General features: G+C 34.2%; 2 protein-coding genes across 2 annotated transcripts in view; one reads left to right on the top strand and one right to left on the bottom strand.

The window, feature by feature from the left end:
- Positions 1-14,382, top strand: part of LOC105069853 (sperm-associated acrosin inhibitor) — a 319,348-nt gene extending 304,966 nt beyond the window's left edge. Inside the window, exon 12 of the mRNA XM_074360895.1 lies at positions 13,822-14,382. The gene's annotated coding sequence lies outside the window, so the exon portion shown is untranslated. The remainder of the gene's footprint in view (positions 1-13,821) is intronic.
- SPINK5 (serine peptidase inhibitor Kazal type 5) overlaps positions 1-17,854 on the bottom strand; it is a 121,053-nt gene that overhangs the window by 79,000 nt on the left and 24,199 nt on the right. The window lies entirely within an intron of this gene.

Below are 17,854 nucleotides of genomic sequence, written 5' to 3'. Positions count from 1 at the left end.
TACTTAAACATCAAAACATGCCTACAGCGGTCCAGCATGCTTGAGTTTTCCCTTTATGACTATGCATTGATGGTAATGTAATATCAAAACCTTAAAAAAATCAAACCCTGGTACCTTAGCTTTGTAGGTCCCTTAGGTACATCCTCAGTCTTCCATTGGATCATTTATTTGAACTGCTTTTGGTCGTCAAACCAAAGCCTTTGGAGGGTTCCCCTAGGGTTCCTGCTTTCTTCTTACTTTTTATTTAAATTGTGGTAGAAACTACAAAACTTGAGATTTACCCTCTTAAAAAAAACTCTCAAGTGTACAGTACAGTACTGTTAGCTATAAGCCCGATGTTGTATAGCAGATCTTGCATGACTAAAACTATAAACTGATTGAACAACTCATTTCCCCTCCCGCTAGCACCCATCAGTCGACTTTGTTTCTATGAGCCCCACTACTTCAGATACCTCATATAAGTGGAGTCACTGTATTTGTCCTTCTGTGTCTGTCTTGTTTCACTTAGTGTAATGCCCTCAGGGTCCGTCTCTGTTGTATGTAGCATATGACAGGACTTCCTTCTGTTCTACGGCTGAATGACATTCCATTGACTGTATACACCACATTTTCCATCCAGGATCCTTCTTTCTTATTGCCACATGTTATCCTCACAATACATTCCCGTTTCTAGGGGTAGCTTAGGTAAAACCTCTCCTCCTCTGAGCCTAGAGAACTAACTAATATAATGTTTTTCACCTCTCATCTGATTTAATGTTCCCAGTATTTCCTTTTCAGAGGAAGTATTTTCTCTCCATTTTAAAATTAGAAACCAAGGCTCAGAATCTTAACCCAAATCACAAAACTAGACAGTAGCAGAGACTGGCTTCAAACCTAGAAATGTGTGACCACAGAGGCCATGCTGTTGTGCTGCCTTCTAGATTTAAAATGCCAACAGGCTGTGATCCCATCCTTCTAACAGAAAATAATAGTGTTAATATTTTAAAAAAATACTTTCGTACTTTGGCCCATTGGTTAATAAGACTGGTTAATAAGACTGTTTTACTTGTTCCTATGAGGAAGGTAAATGAGAAAGGACCAAATGTTCTCATTTTGCAAATGAGAAAGCCTAAGATTCTACCCAATCTGGAGACCGTATAAAGCCAACCACTGCAGAGGAAAAGACACATGCTTTAGAGCCTGCCTCCTCCACGTACCAGGTATATGAACTTCTGCACATTGATCTCGCAGGATACTGTGAGGATTAAAGTTAAATGAATCTAGCCCAATAATTGGCAAATAAAAGGTGTTCAATAAATGTCTGTTCTCTTCCTCTTCCATTCCAGATCCCACCCACCAATTCTTTTTAAGAATTAAATCACACTGTCTTTAACAGCCACCAAACCCTCTAAGGTCAAATTATAATGTGAAATGCATGAAGTATGATTCATCGTATAGGATTTCCTTAGATTTAAAGAATGTCATTTTATCCAGAACTACTCATGTCTTTATGCTCACTTGCTAATTTATTTCCACCCCACCTTCTTCTAAAAATTATTTGAAACAGACAACTCAACTCCTAAATCCAATTTCCTGGTTATAAATACTGACATAAACATGAGAAAGCCGATTCTTTCTGAGGTCTCCCAAGGAAACAACTGCCTACACAAAGGAAAGAAGTGACAAGGTACAAAGATCTGAAATTCAGATACATTTAGAATTGAGTACTGATTTCATGATCAGAAACACTACACTCTAAGAAAATTGCCCTGAGCCCCAGTTTCCACATTGGTGAAGTGGGAAAGTGGGATTAGCTGATCCTTCATTTTCTTCTCAACTTCATGATGCCATGTTATTATGGGAGAAGAGCATCAATCAGGGAATCTTCCCACTAGCTTAAAATTGAAGAGGAGGAGAGTTCCAGCTGCTACTAAGAGCCTTCTCTGTCCACCTGGCTTCAGGGACCACTCTTCCCTCTGACCTCCTCTAGCATGTACATATTGACCTGATCACCCATCTAACACATTATTTTAATGATTAAATTATTGGTTGCCTTTTGTTTTCATAACTGTGTATCTAAAAGAACAGAGTTACACATTTTTATAACCACAATACTTAAAGTATCAAAAGACAGTGGGTACCTGCTGATAAGGGATACTTTTCTGTTTTTGTTCTCCTAAGATTTAAAAATTTCAATTCCTTGAATCTATTTACAATTATAAAGTTTCCCTGGTCCACACAGGACATTTTCTGTCATTAATATTGGTCTCAGACATTATAAAACACTTTCACCTTAATTATTACATTTGATGCCTCCGATAATCTCAAATCTTACAGTTTTGTCTGATGTATATTTCTATAATGTTTTACATGCAGGGAAACATGGTGAGTGGAGAACATTAGAAAGATTAGGTTATGGGGTCCAAATCCACCACTACCAGTCATGAAAGCATCAGAAAATTACTTAAAACTTCTGAGCCTTGGTTGAAATTGAACTATTTCATAGAATTATCATAAGGATTAATTAGAGAATTTCTGAAAATTTCTAGGATTTAGTAGGTACTTAATAAACTAACTATTAGTTTCATAAAAAGTTAAGGTGTTGGGAAGGAAAACATAAAACTGTCTTTGTTCACAGATGACATGACTGTCTATGTAGAAAATCCAAAAGAACCATAAAAAGACTTCTGGAACTAATAAATAGCTATGGCAAGGTTGCCAAATACAAGGTCAGTATACAAAAGTGAAACACTTTTCTATATTCCAGCAATGACCACGTAGAATTTAAAATTAAAAACATAATACCATTTATATCAGCACCCACAAAAATTAAATACTTAGGTATAAATATAACAAAATATGTACAAGATCTATATGAGGAAAACTATAAAATTATGATGAATTAAATTTTTTAAAAAGACTAAATAAGAGATATTCCAGAGTTACGGATGGATAGGACTCAAACTTGATCTACAGATTCAATGCAATCCCCATCAAAATTGCAGCAAGTTATCTTGTGGATATTGACAAACCGATTCTAAAGTTTATATAAAGAGACAAAGACCAAGAATAGTCAATATGATGGTGAAGAAGTAAAACAAAGTTGGAGGAGTGATGCTACCTGACTTCAAGATTTACTATAAAGCAACAGTAAACCAATTATACTTCAATTAAAAAAAAAAAGCTACAGTAATCACAACAATGTGGTTTTAGCAAAAGAAGACAAACAGATCAACGGAACAGAACAGAGATAGAAAGAGATTCATATAAATATAGTCAGCTGATTTTTGACAAAGGAGCAAATGAAACAATTTTCAATAAATTATACTGGAACAAATGAATATCCACAAGCAAAAAAAAAAAATTGCAGACATAGGCTTTACACCCTTCACAAAGATTAACTCAATATAAAGATGATCTTCACATGTAAAATGCAAAACTAAAAAACTTCTAGAAGATAAAATACAAGAAAACCTAGATGACTCTGGATACAGTGATAACTTTTAGATACAACACCAAAGACATGATCCATGAAAGAAATAACTGATAAGCTGTAGATAGCCAAAATTAAAAACTTCTGCTCTGCAAAACCAATGTCAAGACAGAGGGAAGACAATCCACAAACGGGGTGACATATTTGCAAAATATGTGTTAAAGGACTGCTAACCAAACCATACAAAGAACTCTTAAAATAATGATGAGAAAATAGCGATTTTTTTCAGACAGACCTTTCTTTACAACCAAGTCTGAAGCAGTTTCTCCATCTACTGCATCCCCCATCCCAGTCATTCTCATGACACCGTTTATTTTACTTGTAGAACAATCACTATCTGGAATCCTCTTGTTATCAATCTGTTTACTTCTTTACTGTTTGTCTTTCACACTAGAATGTATGTTCCATAAAGCAAGGACCTTTTCTGAGAAAGAACTCTGCGTTATTTCTCAGATTTGACTCCATGAAAGTGTACTTCCTGATTATCGTTATTGTTATTATGATCTCTACCATTATTATTATTATTTATTGTCTGATGCGAACTTTCACAAGGTTTCCCCTATTTCAGAGCACGAATAAGAGCATTCCCTTGCATAGATCTCAAACCATAAATATAACTTCTTCCACTCATTTTTTTCTTACATTCCCATTTAAAAATAGGAAATCGATTAACTTGGTGCTGATGATTTTTATTTTTCTTCAAATCTTATCACTTTACCCACCCTCTTTTTATAAATTAGAGTGTTTATGTATAGCAGTATGACTTGAAGTATCATTAAAATCTGTGTCAGTCATCTAACCTACCTTATTTAATTATCCGCAACAATCTGAAGAGATAGGTATTATTATATCCACTTTGTGAAAAAGAGCTAATATTTGTTGACTGACTATTCTGCGCCAGGCACTGTTAAATGTGTTCTTATGTTAATCTACCTTCATAACAACTAACAATCCAGTTTACAGATCAGGAAGCCAAGGAGCAGAGAAATTAATTAACTTACTGATATTTTACAGATATTGTTAATGGCAACATCAGGACTCAAACCCAATTCATCTGACTCCATGTTTTCTTTTCTTAACTTTTCTTAACTTCTATATGATACTGCTTTCGCATATGAAGAAATTTCCTCAGAGAGAATTTGAGAAATTTGAGAGTAAGTGACAGAACAGGATTTGGCTGAAAAACACGTACTCTCAACCATTAAATTATTTTATCCATTCCAAATAGATTTGGTGCCTCAGTCAAGACACTGAAATGTCTGGTGACTAAAGAGGCTGTTAGAATCCGTTTTCTATTCCACAAATCACTGCTTGTTCTTCTCATATAACTACGCCACTTCATTCTCTATTCAAAGTTTTCCTCTTCAGGGGATTGATTAAAAATCCTGTGGTTGTTTCCTACCCACTGCTTACATCGACTTGTGCCCCCACCAGATGGCAACAAATGGAACTGGCATAGACAGGGAATCGCAGGGGGAAACTGTAGTCACAGGAGCACAGGTTGGCAGACTTTGCTGAGACGCAACAGCCCTGGATGGAGCACTGCCCATATTCCAGACACTCTGAGCACTTTGCAGGCATTATCTCCTTTGGATCTTCACAAGAGCCCTGTGAGGTAGCTATCACTATCTCCATTTCCAGGTGAGAAAACCGACTTGGAGAGTTTAAGACTTGCCTGACGTCACACGCGAGGGTAGAAGTGAAACAGGATTTAAAAATGCGTTTCCCTAACTCCGTGGACTCCCCTTAAACCCTACCCATATGGACTCCTAAACAAAATTAGGAGGGAGCTTTTCACCAGAGTCTTGTTTTAAGCCAGTTTACCAATGACTTTTTCAATTGTAATATTGGCAATTCAATTTAGTAATTCACACCAGAAGAATGCTGGATAAGGGAGGGCTCAGACGTCAGTGAGGGCATCCTGAGATAGAACAAAGTTTCTGTCTTTACAAAACACAGGTGCATAAAATGTTTCCGGCCCAGACACGGACGTCAGTGCTCTCCCTGGATTACACATTCAGAGCTGTCATTCCCAGTATTATTATGGTATCATGGCAACTGGTTCAGGTCAGAATTCCTGCATTTTAATTCTTGCCAAGCAGTGGAAAGAGTGTCTCACTTATCGTCAGAACTCAATAAGTCCTTAGAGTTCATCGAGCCCAGCCCTCTTCATTACACAGATTAAGAAATGCAATTCCTACTGACATTAACTTGGATGAATCTTAAAGACACAAAAGACTACAAGGGCCACCAAGCAAAGTTTCAATACAAGAAAAAGAAAATGAATTATGTCTTTTTTTTTAAAAAAAAAAACAACTATATGGTATATAATTCCTTTTATATAAAGTTCCAAATAGATAAAAACAAATCTGTGGTGATTGAAATTCAAATAATGGTCACCTCTGTGGCTGAGGGTAAAAGATGTTTACTATAAAGAGGCACAAAGAAATCTTTAAGGCAATAAAAAATTTTTCTCTACTTTGATCTGAATGGCAATTACACAGATAGATAAATAAAGTGCATCAAACTATACACATAAGATTTGCAAATTTTATTGCATGCAGATTATATCCAAAAAGAAAATGAAAGAAGGAAATAAATGCCAGCATACTAAGATGCTTGTCTGCATCTCGTCTTCTATTAAATTACAACTATATAAATTACATTTAGGAATGTATACGTAAAAAATTGCTCTGTCGAACAGGGAAGAAATTTACTCAAGATCATGCAATAAGGAAAAGACTAGGTTTGAATTTTACATTTCATGACATAATGGCTTAGAAATACCTGGAATTATAAATAAGTTTTAATGAAGTCCCCTCCAATACTGTGGGAAAAGTATAATACAAAGAGTATTGAGTTTGAAACTAGATAATTTGTGTTCACAGATCAAGTTTAAAATGATTTGTATAAATTACAAAGTCTGTCACATGGTAGGCATCCAACTTACTTGAGGGTGAGGGTAGTGTGAAAGGATGATTGAACGAAATACAATAAATCATTTCACTTATATGCATTTAGGAATAATAAAAATGAAAAAAAATTATATATTCTAAAACAGTAACCTTCACAGTATGTTCTATAGAAGACTAAGTATTTATAATTGTATCATTTGAAAAAAAGCATTTTAAAGTCAAATGTGGTTTGCTAATCTTGGTTTAAACAAATTAAGTAACTTTGCTTGGCTCCAGGACTTCTTTAAACTGCTAATATGCATGTGAAATTCCTAAAGAAAAATAAAATATACAGCATTTTCTAAAATCATTTAACCACTGAATTCTCACTAGATTGAAATATTTATTAAAATCTCACAAAACAAAGATGTATCATAGAAGGAAAGAGTCATATCTTTTTTTGGTGGGGGCAGGGTCCAAAGTATATGTGTGTATGTATGTATGTATAAATACACACACACACACACACATATATATATACACAGGTTTTTTAATTATATTGATACACGTTGTCCAGATATGTTGCCCTTTTCATTATTTCATGACAAAATTTACTATTATAATCCTTGAAAATATTTGCTAATTTGATAATAAACAACTGATAGCTTAAGCTTAAATTTGTTCTCTTCTGAGCTTTGTTAATAGCATTTCTAAATATTATTTTATGTATTTATTAGGGGATTTTTGGTACTATTAGTCTATCTGCATTTTAAAATTTTTAATATATATTTTTATTGACGTATAGTCAGTTTACAATGTTGTGTCAATTTCTGCTGTACAGCATAAAGCTTCAGTCACAGATGGACATACATATATTCATTTTCATTCATATTCTTTTTCACCATAAGTTACTTAAAGATACCGAATATAGTTCCCTGTGCTATACAGTATGAACTTGTTTTTTTTAATCAATTTTATATATTAGTTAGTATCTGCAAATCTTGAACTCCCAGTTTATCCCTTCCCATTCTCTTCCCCTCTGATAACCGTAAGTTTGTTTTCTATGTCTGTGAGTCTGTTTCTGTTTTGTAAATAAGTTCATTTGTCTTTTTTTTTTTTTTTCACAATTCCACATATGTCTTAGCAATGTTCTCCTAGGGCAGTCTACCCAGGCAAAAGAAATAAAAGCAAAAATAAACAAATCAGACCTAATTAAACTTATAAGCTTTTGCACAGCAAAAGAAACCATAGCAAAACAAAAGACAACCTATGGAATGGGAGAAAATATTTGCAAAAGATGAGACTGACAAGGGCTTAATTTCCAGAATATTTAAATCACTCATACAACTTAAAAATAAAGAAACAAACAACCCAATCCAAAAATGGGTAGAAGACCTAAACAAGCAGTTCTCCAATGAAGACATATAAATGGCCAAGAGTCATATCTTTTTTAAAGAATGAGGGAAAATGTCAAACTTAGTCAATAATATCCGAATAAAAATGAATGAAATGAGGTGAGATTTCACTTTTAGTAACTTTCAAATCCAAATTTAAACATTATTTTTTATTAATTACTTTTAAAGATGTGATGTCCTAAAGCAGAAATAGTTAAATACATTTGGGGATTTATTACATATGAGGAAATGAAACATAGGACCACAGGGGTATAAATGACTGAAGGGAGGAACAGTAAATATACTATTGTAAGGTTGTTAAATAATAAATGGTTGGCATAATATTTAATCATAGGCTGTAAAAAAGTTAAAATGTATATTGAAAACACTACAGTAAAACTGAAAAAAAAAATTTAACGAGACATAACCAATAAGCAGTGTGGAGATACAGTGAAATCCCAGAAAAATACTCAATTAACCCAAAGGTAGAGGGGAAGGAGAAATAGAGAACAAAAATACAGAAGAGAAAAAAAACTTACATGTAACAAAATGGTAGATCCCAATTCTATATTATCAATATTTACATTAAATATAAATACCCCAATTAAAAGGCAGAAATACTTAGACTAGATAAAAAGCCAAGACCCAACTATGTAGTATCTCTAGCAAAACCATTTTAAATATAAAAAACATAAATCAAGTGTTAAAAGGTTAAAAAAAATCATCAAAAGAAAGCTGCAGTGGCCATACCAATATTAGACAAAGTAGATTTCAGAATCAGAAATATTTCCAAGAAAAAAGAGATATATTACATTAAGAAAAAGGGACTGAGTTATCAAGTAGACATAGAGTTAAATTTGCATGCATCTAACAACAGAGTGTCAAATACATGAAGTAAAAACTGATAGAACCTAATAGAAAAATAGACAAATCCTAATTAAATGTGGAGATGTCAACAGTCTTCTCTTAACAGTCTTAAGTGACCAATAGAACAAGCAAAGGAAAATCAGGAAGGATATAAAGATATTAACATTATCACTTACCAGCCTACTTAACAGTGAGAGAACACTCTGCCCAACAAGAAAAGAGTTCACATTTTCTTTCCAATGCACATAGAACATTCACCAAGATAGACCATAAAATGGGCTATAAAACTAATCTTAACAAATTCAAAAGGATTTGAATTACACAAGGGATTCTTCTCTGACTGCAAAAAAAAATTTAATTAGTAATCTTTGAAGGGCAGAACTTAATTTCCTAGTCTTTCAAGGCACACACCCCGAAGTCTCTCAATCAGAAGTCCAGAAGGGCTATGTCAGAATCCAGATATATACTAATTTTACTAAAACTGCTTAATCCCAAACAATTTAACCCCTGATTGGATTTATGTGACCAGGCTCTTGCCCTATCTGTCTAAAAGAAAAAATAAAATGTAGGGATTGGACAGCTCTGGTAGAAAATACAGTCGTCTTGATGAAGACTTTATGATTGCATTATACACTATGTCCAAAATACTAGATAAGAAATGTGGCAAGAATATACACCTAATGATCAACAGAAAAATCATGCAGAAGGAGAAGAAACGTGTCATTAGCAGACAAAGAAGTTTTGTTAACTATGATTAATACATTTATTACATTAATATGTTGCACTTGTCCCCTAAAGTCAGAAATAAGAAAAGGATGTCGACTACCACTACTTCTATTCATCATTATGAAGTTAGTTCTAGCCAAAATTAAAAGGTTATGATGTTTATAAAGAAGTATGTAAAACTGTCTTTCTTTCACAGATGGCATGACTGTCAACCTAAAACATCAAATACAAGATATAATAAAGTATAAAAATCAAGTTAATTTAGCAAGTTCACTAGATCCAAGGTCAATTCACAAAAGCCAGTTGTATTTCTACATACTAGCAACAAATAATTTAAAAATAAGATAACATGAAACCATTTACAATACAATTTTTTAGAAAACCAAACATTTAGGATTAAGTCTTCAGAAAGTTATGCAAGATCTCTGTACTAAAAACTATAAACCATTGCTGAGAGAAATTAAAGACTCAAATAAATGAAAAGATATTCTGTGCTCATGGGTCAAAAAAATCAATATTCAAGATGTTAATTCTCCCAAAATTCGTCTACAGATACAATGCAATCCCAATCAAAAAGGCCAATTTTTTTTACTGGACTTTCTTCTTTTGCAATTTTTTGAAAATTGACATGCTGATTCCAAAGTTTATACATAAATTCAGACATAGAATAGTCAGGACTATATTCAAGAAGGAGAATAAATTTGAGATTACAAGATTCCAAGATGTTCTGAAAAGCAACAACTTAAGACAATTATGAATTCGGTGTCAAGACAGAAAAATAGACCAACGGAAAAGAACACTGAAACCAGAAATATTCTTATGATCTAATAAGAAAAAGGAAAACAACCTAACAAATAAATGGGCAAAGGACTCGAATGACACTTCAAAAAATAGAATATCCAAGAAGCCAATGTGCATATCAAAAGGCACAAAGCAATATAAGTAATCAGAGAAACACAAATTAAAATCACAAAGATATAGCACTATACACCAAACAAGAGGGCTAAAATTAAGAGGACTGACAATGTCAAGTATTGGGGAGTATATTGAGCAACTTGAACTCTCATGCATTCCTGGTGGGAGTATAAATTGGTTCAACCACTTTGAAAAACTATTGAGCAACATCTCCTGAAGCCAAATATTTGCCTACCCTATGACACATCCATCAAACTCCTAGCTATAAACTCAAGAGAAGTGAGTGTGTATTTTCACTAAAAGACATGTACAAGAATCTACATCAGCATCCTCATATCAGAAAAATTCAAATGTCCATCAACAGTAGGGTAGATAAATAAATTGAAGCATATTCATACAATGTAATACTGCTCAAAGTAAACAGTAACATACATACATGAAATAAATTTCAAAACATTACATTGAGTGAAAGGAGCCAGACACCAAAGCATGAATATACTATGTGATTGCATTTATATTATGTTCAAGAATGAGTAAAACTAATACATTCAGCAAGATTTTAATTTATAATATGTATACCTACTACATGTAAGTTATACTTCAAAACTATTTACGTACAACTAAGAAAGTAAGTATAATTAGACAAAACTCAACTTAGTTAGAAATAAAAAAAATTCCTAAATAGTATATTGTCAAATAAGAAAATTCACACAAAAAGTATAAATATTTTAAATGAAAGATAAGAAAAAGATGCCTGCTTAGGAATTCGGGTAAGAAGGGTGAGGGAGGAAATTTATAGCTTTATACGTATAATTACTTTCAAAAGAGGAGTCAAAAAATTAATAATCTCAGCTTCAATCCCAAGAAGGCTTAAAATAAATAGAAAGTATTCCTAAGAATACTAAAAAGAAAGGAATAATAAACCAAAGAGCAGAAATCAGTGAAACAGAAAATAAATGGATAGGATGGAAAACCAACAACAGGAAACACTAGTTCTTTTAAAAGTTTAATAAATAGATAAACCCTAGCGAAACTGATAAAGAAAAAAAGGATAAAAGCCCACAAATGATCAGTATCAGAAATTAAAAAGAGGATATCATAAAATACTGTATGGACAGCAAAAATATATAATAAACAAGTACATACTACCTAATTTACAGTTTGATGAAATGGAAACATTCCTATGAAAACACAATTTGTGAAATCTGACAGAAGAATAAGTAAAAAAATCTAACTTGTGTGAAACACATTAAGAAAATCAAAACTGTTACTTAGAAAGTTTCACAGAGAAAGAGGAAACAACCCCTAATTCTGCTTACGAAGCTGGCATAGCATTAATTCCAAAACTGACAAAGACATACAAGAAGGGAAAATTAGAAACCAATCTCTTACATGAATATAGACACAAAATCCTTAACATGTTAAATGTGTGTGTGTTGGGGAGAGGGGAAGAGACAGCGGGAGATGATATATAAAACTTAATAACAAAAAAACAAACAACCTAATCCAAAAATGGGCAGAAGTCCTAAACAAGCAATTCTCCAATGAAGACATACAAATGGCCAATAGGCACATGAAAAAATGCTCAATATCACTAGTTATCAGAGAAATGCAAATCAAAACTACAATGAGGTATCACCTCACACCAGTCAGAATGGCCATCATTCAAAAGTCCACAAATGATAAATGCTGGAGAGGGTGTGGAGAAAAGGGAACCTTCCTACACTGCTGGTGGGAATGTAGTCTGGTGCAACCATTATGGAGAATAGTATGGAGATTCCTCAAAAAAACTAAAAACAGACTTACCGTATGATCCAGCAATCCCACTCCTGGGCATATATCTGGAGGGAACTCTAATTCAAAAAGATACACACACCCCAGTGTTCACAGCAGCACTATATACATACAGTAGCCAAGACATGCAAGCAACCTAAATGTCTATCAGCAGATGACTGGATAAAGAAGCTGTGGTATATTTATATAATGGAATATTACTCAGCCATAAAAAAGAATAAAATAATGCCATTTGCAGCAACACGGATGGATCTAGAGATCGTCATTACATGTGAAGTAAGTCAGAAAGAGAAAAATACCATATGGTATCACTTGTATGCGGAATCTAAAAAAAAAGAAGAAGAAGAAAACAAAGGACACTATGAACTCATCTACAAAACAAAAACAGACTTGCAGACATAGTAAACAATCTTATGGTTACCCAGGGAAAAGTAGTGAGAAGATATAAATTTGGGAGTTTGAGATATGCAAATTTTAATCCCTATATGTAAAAATAGATTTTAAAAAGTTTCTTCTCTATAGCACAGGGAACTATATTCAGTATCTTGTAATAATTTCTAATGAAAAAGAATATGAAAATGAATATATGTATGTATATGCATGGCTGGAACATTGTGCTGTATACACCAGAAGTTGACACATTGTAACTGACTTCAGTTTTTTAAAAAAGGTGAATTTTCCCCAATTATGCAAAGATTTATTCAAAGTTATGTCAATGTTATTGTCATATTAGTGAAGAAAAGAAATAAAGCCACATGATCATATAACAGCAGAAATAGCCTGAATAACAATTCAATACATGTTAAAAACACCTAGAAAACTAGAATCTCACAAAGAATACAGGGAGAAAATTAAAGCAATCATTATTCTCAATGGTGAAATATTAAAATTTTCACTTGGAATAGGAAATAAAGATTTCTGCTAATACTATTTGTATCCATCACAGTACTGGTGGTGGTCCTAGTCAATGCAATAAGGTAAGAAAAGAAACTAAGGCATAAGAATTAGAAAGGAAGAAATAAAACTGTCATTATTTCTAGAAAACCTAATTGTGGGCACAGAAAATCCAAAAGAATCTATAAATAAATTATTAAAATAAATATGTGGAGTTAGCAAGACTGCTATAAACAAGGTCCTTTAAAAAAATCAATTGTAGCTCTATAAACCAGCAATAAACAATGAAATTCAAAATGAAACATCAAAATTTTAGGAACAAATATAGTGAAAAATGCACAAAACCTCTACACCGAAAATCATGAAACAGTATTTGAGAGAAATTTTTAAATATTGAAATAAATGGAGAAATACATGTCCATGAATAAACAGACTCGAACTTGTAAAACATTTCAAATTTCCCCAAATTTAATGTATAAATTCCACTCAGTAACAAGATACTTATTTCCAGAAAAGAGTCTGGAAAATTTGTCCTGTAAAATAATAGAAAAAAAAATTGTACCCAGAGAAAAGGACCTGAAAAGAATGAAAGGTTATCTAGGGAAAGTGGGTACTGATTCCTTTAGTCTCTGTAGCTACAAAAGATGAACTGGGATCCATGGGTAGAGATTATGAGGAGACCAATTCAGCTTCTTATAAAGAAAAGCAAATAATCTAAGATAGACTACCTTGCTTCAAGAGGTAATGTACTGCCTATCTCTGTAAGAATATTGAGGATGAGATATTAGCCATAAATGGAAAGTCACAATTAATGATTCCTAAAATCTTTCTTCCAGTTCTAATACTACATTTTTTTTTTTTAAAGAGGATGAAGCTCTTGGGAGTGAGATTTAATTTCAGAAGACTGGTCACCTTTACTGACTAGGAGAAACAACCTTGGACAAGTAATTTGACTTCTCTTAATGGTCAGTAAATTGAAAATAATTTCAGCCTTCTCACATTACTGAAGTGAGGACAAAAATGTGCAGACAGAAGCATTTTGAAAACTATGCCATACATATATTTGCTACTGCTCTTATTACTTGAAGATTTTTACTTGTATCAGGAAGAAGACTGAAAAACTAGATGACTGGAGATATTTTTGGAGCTATCAAAAGTATGAGTCGGCAGGAAGCAGCTGGGACTCTCAGGTGCAATGTGGGTGGGAACTCCCTGAGATGCTATCTGAAGGAGGCAAGAGCTTACTAAACACAGTGGAGGGAAGCTCAGTTGAGATATCACCAAAGAATAAGGTTCTTGGGAATCAGAGGGCCTGTGTACCTGCTGGCACTAGACTTGACAAACACACAGCCAACTTGGCCATGTGTAACAGAAGGATCAAACAGCTGGGGCCAGCAATTAAGTGAGCATAAAAGTAGGGGAAATACTTTTAAATAAAGTCAAATTGGTAAGCCAATATTGTAGACAATGAGTTATTCAATATGGCCAAAATTTCTGAATAATTGAGAATTTACCCTTTACATACTATATGGCTTACCCACATCCAGGGGGGAAATAATTCTGAAAATCTATACACACATATTTTTGCCTCCTTGAATGAAAAATAATTCACATAATTTAAACTATCATTCACAACTGTATATAGTAGTTAAACCTTTAGATTGTACTAAGGCATGTGAATTGTTTGCCCCACAGTTTTCTTCCCTGATTGGTGTGTTCTCTGAGTTCTCCTATAAGCCTTCTGTGGAATTTTCCACCTTAGCCACCTGTACAACATAGCAGCACCCTAGGCCTCATCATGACATGGAAATCCTCCCTCCCCAAGATGCAAAACAAGTCCCCTTTCTGATCAGATCACCTTCTTTCTATCTTGCCCACTCTCTAAGTCCACTCAACTTGCTTCTCACGTTAATCACACCCACAGTCTCATCTCCCCTTCCTAGTATCTCTTGATGAATATCCCCTTTTAGCTTCTGCTTTTTATCCCAACCTAAATTCAATGCTGAATATATCAAGGTCTCTCTCACCTTCAGCACCACAGGCTCTTGAACTTACCTCCATGGCTTCTCTCTGCAAATTCCACATCCAAGCAGTAAAGACCAGCTATTTTCTTGTGCGGGCAGAGCTCCTATTTAAGAAACTAGGCTCTGCAACATTGTAAACTGACTATACTTCAATCGAAGAAGACAACGACAACAACTAGGCTGTGGATTCAGGGACATCTAACTTTGAATTCCAGTTCTACTACTTACTGTTTCTATGACCTGAGCCCCTTTATTTAAGTTCTCTGTGTCTCAACTCCATGCGTGTAGTAGAGTCACCGCTGTGTCCCCACCACAGCCCCTTGACAAAAATCAGATACAAAATATAGTGCTTGTTGAGTGGCAATGACCATTACCTTCCTTAACGTATGGAGAAGACCATAAATTTCACTTCGTGTTCCTTCTTTTCACTTCAAAATATATCTACAATTTTATCCAACTTTTTCTTTGTCCATTTTCCATTTTATCTGAGAAGGAGGATGACTGCAGTTCTGCAAGGCTAATCCCCTGCCTCTCTTCTGTATCCCAGTACTCCCACGTCTTCAACGCATCACCCTATCAAATTTCCTGATTGTGTTCTCACCACAACAGGATGTTTTTCCTTTAACCCACAAACATGCTTTATCTCTCTCTTCCTTACTCCCTCCATTCTCCCTTCCTCTCACTTTGCCAAGGTCCTCTGAAGGGCAGTGTCTACTGATGGCTTCTACTTCCCTGCCTCTCAGTCATTCACTTATTCACTTAACCATTCACCAAATCTAATTTATCTTCTCTCTCACAACTTTACTGAAAATCATTGAGCATGAGCTATTGAAAGATAAATTTGTTTTTCGTTTCTCATCAAAACGTTTCACAATTACTACACTTTCCTATGAACTCTCTCTGCCTTTCATTTCAGGAGCACTACTCTCTTCAACTGTGCTTTTACCACACAGAACACTCTTTCCCATATTTATTTGTTTTCCTTTCCTTCACTGACTACTTCTTAAATTGGGCGTGTTTCACAAATTAATTCTTGGCCCATTAGGGTTCAGCTATATGAGGTTAACCCTAAATCATTATCTCCCATCTCAATCTCCCCCTTGATCCAAACTTCTAACTCTCTATCAGTCATTATTACTTACATATCCAAAACCAACCTTACCATTTCTTCTTGACACCAAAGTCTCCTCCTGTTCATTTCCCTAAAGAGGGAATTTTAGTTAGGGCTTCCCCAGCCCTACCTAGAAACCTAAAAGTCACCTTTAACACCTTTTTTATTCAGGCACATCTAATTAGTCACAACATCTTATCTGTTCTATCCACAAAATTCCAAATCTACCCTCATATTCTTATCTTCATCATCAACGCTTGCATGCTTACTTGATTTTATTCATGTAAGATAGAACTCTTGACTTCCCCTACCCAAACTTGACCCCCACCTGCAATCTGTCCTATTAGTAAATGACACCATAATGCCAACTGATAATACCAAAAACCTAGGAATTGTTCTTGATTTTTCCACTTCGCTCCACCATCAGATGCAATCCATCATCTATTCTTGAAGATCCACCTTGTAATGATCACGAAGCAATATGACATTCTTTCCACCTCTACTATCATCCTTAGGTCAGGCCATCAAGGGCTCTCACCTAACTTTTGAAATTTTAAGTAGCTATCTTTCATTCTTAACCCATAACCCTCTTTCAGTGTATTCAGATTGCCTTTTTTGAAAGATAATAATCATCATCATCATCATCAGACACATCAAATACATGTTAGGCACTGTTTAAGTGCTTTACACATATTAATTAATTTTATCTTCACAGCATAACTATGAGGTCCAAGGCTCAGAGTGGTAAAGTAGGTTGCTTAAGACCAAAGACCCAAAGAAATCAGGTCTTAGGTCTCCTTTCTTAGCAATCATCCAACAGATGTCCATTATATTTATAATTAACCAAATATTTTACTGTGGCCAACAATGCCCTGCATAACCTCACTTTTGCCTCGCACTTTATCTCCATCATGTGTGTCCCTTCCCTCTGTTCACCTGGCTTTCACTGCACTACCCTTCTTTCTGTTTCTAAGATATCACAAACTCTCTCCTAACTCAGAGATCTTACTTCTTTTATATCCTTTATCTGGAAAGCTGTTCTTCTACCTGATCCTTCCCATAACTTACTTCTTATCTCAACCTTCATGTCCCAAATTAAATGTCACTGTTTTCCCTGAGAAACATATCTAAAATGAAGGCCTTCATTATTTTCTATCAAAGCACTATTTGAACCTCCTTCATGGCACTTGTATCTGTAACGATTGTATTAATTTACTGTTTATGGGTCCATTGCTTCTCTTCTGATGCATTATAAATTCTATGAGGTCAGGGACCATGCCTTTGGGATGGCTTCCTTTTGCTTGGAGAAAAAAAATCCAGACACCTTGGCATGTCAACTTACAGCACAGTCTGATTCTAACCTTCCTTTCCAGCTTTATTTCCCAATAATATTCCTAAACATGAAAGTTTAATTACAACTAATTATCAGTTACTAATTATAAATTACTAATTTCCCATAGGGAACTATATTCAATATTTTAAAGTAACCTATAATGAAAAAGAATATGAAAACAAAATAAATAAATAAATGAATGAATGAATGAATGAATGAATGAATGAATGAATAAAATCACTAATTTCCAAAAACACTGTGGAAAACAACTTGACACTATCCAGCAAAGTTGAAGTCATACATATACCACGTCAACAAGCAGTGCAATTCCTGGGCCCTAACCTAGAGCTACTGAGTCAGAATATCTTGAGGAAGGGTTATAAAAACTGTATTCATCAACTTTCCCAGGTAGTTCTCACTAATATGAAAT

Source organism: Camelus bactrianus, chromosome 3, assembly GCF_048773025.1.
Source record: "Camelus bactrianus isolate YW-2024 breed Bactrian camel chromosome 3, ASM4877302v1, whole genome shotgun sequence".
NCBI classification, from domain to species: domain Eukaryota; kingdom Metazoa; phylum Chordata; class Mammalia; order Artiodactyla; family Camelidae; genus Camelus; species Camelus bactrianus.
Note: the sequence above shows the minus strand (reverse complement) of the source record. Positions and strands in the feature narration are given on the sequence as shown.